The 7,029-nt window shown below is 39.3% G+C and overlaps 1 pseudogene; it reads left to right on the top strand.

Moving 5' to 3' along the window:
• The first annotated feature begins 720 nt into the window (after positions 1–720).
• On the top strand, positions 721–3,993 carry LOC125529023 (annotated as a pseudogene).
• The last annotated feature ends 3,036 nt before the right edge of the window (positions 3,994–7,029 follow it).

The following is a 7,029-nucleotide window of genomic DNA, read 5'->3' as shown; positions in this document are numbered from 1 at the left end:
AGCAACGGCGCCGTCTTTAAAGACGGGAGGAGGCATCCTTCCTGATGGCGACGACACAGAGGAACTCTCAATGAAAGCACCAATGTCGGTGTCAAAACCGGCGGATCTCGGGTAGGGGGTCCCGAACTGTGCGTCTAGGCCGGATGGTAACAGGAGACAGGGGACACTTTGTTTTACCCAGGTTCGGGCCCTCTCGATGGAGGTAAAACCCTACTCCTTCTTGATTAATACTGATGATATGGGTAGTACAAGAGTAGATCTACCACGAGATCAAGGAGGCTAAACCCTAGAAGCTAGCCTATGGTATGATTGTTGTGTATGGAGTTGATCCTCTACGGACTACAACCCTCCGGTTTATATAGACACCGGATAGGGTTTAGGGTTACACAGAGTCGGTTACAATGGTAGGAGATCTTGAATATCGCATCGCCAAGCTTGCCTTCCACGCCAAGGAAAGTCCCATCCGGACACGGGACGAAGTCTTCAATCTTATATCTTCATAGTCCAGGAGTCCGGCTGAAGGTATAGTCCGGCTATCCGAACACCCCCTAATCCAGGACTCCCTCACCTGTAAATTACGGTGGAGGCACTCTTGGCCTTTCTTCTTTAATATATGATATGCACACTCGTGCATATTCGAGAAAAAAAGACATTGTTCTTCATGTTTTGCACTTGAACTCATTTCATAGTTGGTTAATAATATCTACTTATATCTATTAGGTATCTCATTGTTATTGATGATATATGGTCAAAATCAGCTTGGAACGCTATTAAGAATGCTTTCCCAGAGAATGATTTTTCTAGCAGAATTATAGATACTACACGCATTGTTGATGTAGCAAGATCATGTTGTCTAGATGGTAATGGCCGCGTGTATGAAATGGAAGCTCTAAGTGTTCTCCCTGATTGTTTTTCAAAAGAATATTTGGTTCCAAGGACCGTTGCCCTGATGTGCTAAAACAAGTTTCAGACAAAATGCTGAAGAAATGTGGAGGCCTCCCATTGGCAATTATCAGTATATCAAGTTTATTGGCAACAAAACCGGTGGTCAAAGATGAGTGGGAGAGGGTCAGAAGGTCTATTGGTTCTGCATTGGACAAAGACCAAAGTTTAGATGGAATGAATAGCATACTATCACTTAACTACAATGACCTTTCACCTGACCTGAAGACATGCTTGTTATATTTATGTATATATCTTGAGGATTATGTGATTGAGAGAGATATTTTAGTGAGGCGATGGATAGGAGAAGGCTTTATCTGCGAAGAGCGTGGACAGAGCAAGCAAGAGGTTGCCGAGAACCATTTCTATGAGCTAATTAACAAAAGCATGGTCCACCTCGTGGAGATTGGCTATGATGGAAATGCTCGTGCTTGTCAAGTCCATGACATGATGCTTGAGCTCATTATTTCAAAATCAGTGGAAGATAATTTCATCTCTTTGGCAGGCCATAGTGAAACTGATTTGACAAATTGTCGTGGTTTTATTCGGCGATTATCAGTCCATCATATTGACCAAGAGCTTGCATCTATATTGAAAAATGAAGATCTGAGCCGTGTACGATCTCTGACAATGATAGCATCAACTTGCATCATACACTTGCCTAGGCTTGCTGAATTTGAAGCTTTGCGTGTACTAGACTTTCAAGATTGTGAGAATCTGCATGAGTATGGTATGAATGACATAGATAAGCTATTCCAGCTGAAGTACCTGAGCTTAAGGGGCACTGGCATGTCGAACCTACGATCAGGAATTGTGAGGCTATATGGTCTAAAAGACGCTAGATCTTAGAGATACACATATAGAAGAATTGCCCTGGAATTATTTAGCTCATTAAGCTAAAACATCTACTTATTTCAAGATGTTCTGGTTTTCCTCGTGGTGAAACGAAGATACCAAATGGGATTGGAAATATGTGGAATTTACAGGTGTTCTCGGGCTTCAATATTATCAAGAGTTCATTGTGCTATCGAGGAACTAGGGAATCTAAACGGTTTGAAAGAAATTCTTGTACAGTTGGACAGTAAAGGATCTCAGGAATATAGAAGGCATGAAGAGATGTTACTTTCCTCACTAAGCAAGCTTGCCACCTACAAACTTCAGTCTTTACGGATACTCTCTCATAATTCAACACCCCTCCAGTTCTTAGATTCCTGGTCCCCTCTGCCATATAACCTCCAAATATTTGGGATGTCCACTAACTACTATTTACCAAAGATGCCAAAGTGGATTGTACCAGCACTCACTAGTCTTGCACACCTGGACATTAATTTGATTGAAGCAACAGAGGAGGATCTGCGGATACTTGGAGAGATGCCTTCCTTACTTTGTCTAAGTCTACCATTGGACGCAGTCCAAAAAGAAAGGCTTACAGTACAAGGCCTTACATTCCCGTGTTTGAAGGAACTCTACCTTCCCAGTTCTGGAGGTGCAATTTACTTGACATTTGAAGAAGGGGCAATGCCAAAGCTGGAGAAGCTGGTGCTGCCGTTGTTTGTTTTAGTGGCAGAAGCCTATGGATTCTACTTGGGTCTTGGCCACCTCCCATGTCTGAGAGATGCCAAAGTTGATCTTTGCATTGATGCTGGCACATCTTCTGAAAGCAAATCTGCTGCAACTGCCTCTATAATGAACGAGGCAAATAGCCATCCCAATCATCACAGGTTATCTACCCGAGAAATATTATGTATAAAGCATGAGAGCTAGCTATCAGGGGAGTGCTATATCATGACATTTCACTACCAATGAAAGAGGTTTTAATCATAATCAACAATTTCCATACAACACTTTCTGTGCGCAACTTTCCTCACTCCCAGATATTATTATTATTATGACATGCTGTCCCTTCATCTATTCAGGGGACCTTCTGTTGAAGCAAGTGCCTAATGGTATACTGCTGGCTTGATTGGAGTGTTATGGTGATGCAAAAACTCTAAAGCTGCCTTTCCTTTTGTCTTCCAGATGGGAATGTGTGTGTCCAAGCTCAAGCAAAGGTGTCCCCAAAAGAAGTGATGTTTTAGTTGCTGTGAAAGATGCATGGTTTTCATGGTATGTCGTATTATCAGGTTTTTGTTTTCTGGGGATCTTGTATTATCAGAATTTGTTGCATCAATTACTATTAGTAAAAATTAAGTTCACCTCTAGGTGAAGCTTCTCTGTTGTGTATGTACTCGAGAAGTACAACTTAATTTGATGGATCATGCCTTCGGTTAAGTTGAAACAGTTGGGTTCAGAGAGATATGATGTCAGGTTTTCAGAGTTGTAACGTTGTTTTGTCACTCCTATACTCTGAACTCTTCTACTGAAGTGTGAGATGTTATACTCTACTCTGAAGCTAGTAAAAAATTTGAGACCCTCGAAATTTCTGGCATTTCGCAAAATATTTCGTTAGCTTCACACCGAAAACATGTCCCAAGTTCAAATGAAATTTCATGGAAATCTGAAGGAACTCACTGGAAATTTTGCTGGCAGTAGAGGATACTGAACTCCGGTAATCTACTGAACATATTTCGTACTAATCAATTGCATAGAATAAAAGTTGGGACCAGCAATGTCGGTATCACCTCGAAGACTTTGTGCCAGCCGCAACAGATGTCGCCGCTTCTCCGTCGGCGACCGCCCCACTCCACCCACTGGCCCCAGCAGCGTCGCCACAAGCACCAGCTGCCGGAACTGAAGGTTCGAGGCTGTGCCACCGCCGCCACGTGATCTCAAACAGAGACTATGAGAAAGGGGCGACATGGAACTCCCAAAAGGGACTACAAGTATTTCGTTGTTCCCTAGGAGCATTTGTCTGTAATGATATGCTGACTAAACACTGAAACGATCCAACAAACACATGATGAAATGACAACTTTAAATCACAACACCCATTTTCACAAAGTCACGCGCAAACACTCGCGACGAGAAGGACGAGCTGAATTCACATGATGCCATTAGTTTAATTTATACTCTAATAATACACTAGAACCACTATTATTCAGAAAAAATGTAAATCCAATTTGCACTCTAAATTCATATATACATTTTTGGTAAAACATCATGCCAGTAGTTTAACTTATACTCTAGAACTTTTTACAATTTTTCTTACCTAATAATACACTAGAACCACTATTAAGATATTTGTTAGTCCAGACTTTTTACAAATATCTAAAATAATATCAAAGGATGTTACTTAAAATACACATGCACACATACATACAAATACACGTATTCACTATGTTATTCATGCAATTGTCAAATATAAATTCAAAAGGCATGCAATTTTATTCATTTTTATTCTCCATTTAAGGGATTCCAATTTCAAGATATTCAGAGAAGTGAAGAAACAAAATAAATCTTAATTGTTGGACAATTTAAGTCTACTTGTCAATGATATGTATTAAAATACAAATGCCAATACAAATGATTGTTTGCATCATTTTTATGTGTTAGCTATGCTAACTAAGAATTGGAAATATATATACTCACTAAAATGTAGCTATGATCAAAAGATTATATAAAATATTAAAGTTCAATATAAACTATATTGGTAACGGTGTGGCACATAAGCAAAAGTAGCACACACCTCCTTTGTTTCCTCTAATTACATGCATTAGGATGACTTACACTTCTTCCACGTACATTTCTTTTGGCTGAATTTGGTCAAATTATTCTGGTGGAATGAACCATGTGAGTTATGAGCTGCTAGGATACATCAAAGAGCAGCAGACAATCAAAGAGAAGAACAATGATGATCGGAAGCGGGCCATGGAAGAGCTTGCTACGGAATGGGAGCAGAAGAAAATCGACTGGAATAGGCGCAAGAGAGAGAAGGAAGATCGCTTTAATCGAACCAGGTCCGCAGACGAGCACCCAATAGTTACGTGTATTGTATGGATTTATTTTTTGTATGCATGATGAAGAATATGGGTCTGAGTGGGAAGAATTTTGTAAGTCCCAGAGGCTTGCTGTGATTCTTGCTCGTGCCATAAGGAATCAAGAGAGGAAGGAGGAGGAGGAGGAGGAGGAGGAGAAAAAGAAGAAGAGGGAGGAGGACATAGAGAGGCGCAAGGACCAGAGTCTAGCTGAGATTCATGCTAGAGCAATAAGCGATGTGGACAAAAGGGAGGAGGAGGAGAAGAAGAAGAGGGAGGAGGAGGAGGAGGATGAGAAGAAGTGAGAGAAGGAAATGTGATGTGAAAGAGTAGTAAGACTATTAGTGAAATCCTGTGTGTGTGTGTGTGTACTATGAGATGAACCCACGTAATGTGACATGCATGGATTTTTTTTAATTTAATACCTGTTGGACAAGGTGGTATTAGTATTGTGACTTTGCTCTCTCATGCATGTCAATTTCATTTCCATCTTACTTCTGCTTAGTAGAAATTTAAACTGAATGGCAACTTTATCTTTGATATATTTGTTAATATTTTCCTTCACATATGCACATTTCTCATGTGCTATTGTTTAACAATTGATGATCCGAATTGGCAAAAGATTGAGCACATTCTAAATAAAAAGTTTTCCATTTGGATGCAACTGCAACTATTAGCCCTCAAGATTGTTGCTATGTTTCTGATTTGTTTGCCAACTGTCAGTTGGGCACGCTACTGAAGGAGATGGAGTCGAAACAGTTACACTTGCCGCCAAATAAACAACATGTACTTCCCTTTGTCTGGTTTTAGCTACTTGGTTTGTTGATTCCTGCATGTTTGTGTTGGAAGTGATGTTGCGTTCATACTCTATAAATGGATTTGGTCGTCTACTATGGTGGTATGTAATAGATGTGGCACCTTTATTCTTAGGAACATACATAAACTTAGGATTCTTATTAAGAAGATTTTTCTCAATAGTTTTAATAGAAGCAAAACTAGAACCCAAATTATTAATGATTTCATCCAAGTTGTCAATTCTAATGTGACTTTGTTCTACTCTTTCAATAATTATTGGATCTTTCGCTTTTAAGATCTTTAATATGGTTCCTACCTTTGAGCTAAATCGAATAACTTGACTATGGACCCTCTTATCTAGACTCTCAATATGTTCAATAGTGGCCATTTTATTTTCAATAACTTCTAATCTTCGCATAACATTTCCAAAGTCAATGTCGTTCCATCTATAGTAATAGGTGGTTATCCTACTAAATTTCCCAAGCATTGAAAGCATCATAAGGGTTACTACTCAAGAATTTCCCTACGGTAATAGTGTCAAACACAAATCTATACCAAGTAGTAACACCCACATAAAAATTACGAAGAAGAACTATAGTGGATTGCTTACGAGTTGATTTATTTTGAGCATGGCAAATCATATACCAAGCAACTTTTAAACTCTCTCCTCCCTTTGTTTAAAATTAAGTACTTCATTCTCGAGTGTACAAGCAACAAGCGAAGTACTAGCCATATTGGTAAAGCAAGCCAGCACAAAGTAAACTATTTTGTTGTGTTTTTCGGTTTTTTAGAGAAGTGGAGGGAGATGAAAAAGAGAGGCAAATAAAAAGGAAAATAAAAAGTAGAGAAAGTAATTGATAATTTGAGTAAAGGTACTTATATAGTTTTGATGAAAGCTCCCCGGCAACGGTGCTAGAAATTCTTCCTGCTACTTGTAAACTGTGTTGGGATTTTCCCCGAAGAGGAGGGGTGAAGCAGTACAGTAGAGATAAGTATTTCCTTCAGTGAGAGCTAAGGTTACCGAACCAATAGGAGCACCAAGCAAAACCGAGTCAAGCAGCACTTGCACCCACAAGAGCAAATGCTTGCACTCAACACGGGCAAGGGGGTTGTCAATCCCCTTGAACTCTTTACTTGCAAGGTTTAAATCTGATAGTTATAGATAGATAAATTGTAAAAGAAAATAAAATTAAATAAGTTACAACAAAGTATTTTTTGTTTAATCAATATGATTAAGGTAGACCCATTGGCCATAGTTTTCACTAGAGTCTTCTCTGTCGAAACAATAGCATACGGTGGGTAGACAAATTACTGTTGGGCAATTAATAAAAAATCACATAGTTAAGATGTTATTAGTAGAACGCATGTGCATTGCTAC

The sequence above is a fragment of the Triticum urartu genome, unplaced genomic scaffold (genome assembly GCF_003073215.2).
Source record: "Triticum urartu cultivar G1812 unplaced genomic scaffold, Tu2.1 TuUngrouped_contig_5289, whole genome shotgun sequence".
Lineage (NCBI taxonomy): Eukaryota > Viridiplantae > Streptophyta > Magnoliopsida > Poales > Poaceae > Triticum > Triticum urartu.
The sequence above is the reverse complement of the archived record's forward strand: the minus strand, read 5'-3'. Positions and strand labels throughout refer to the sequence as shown.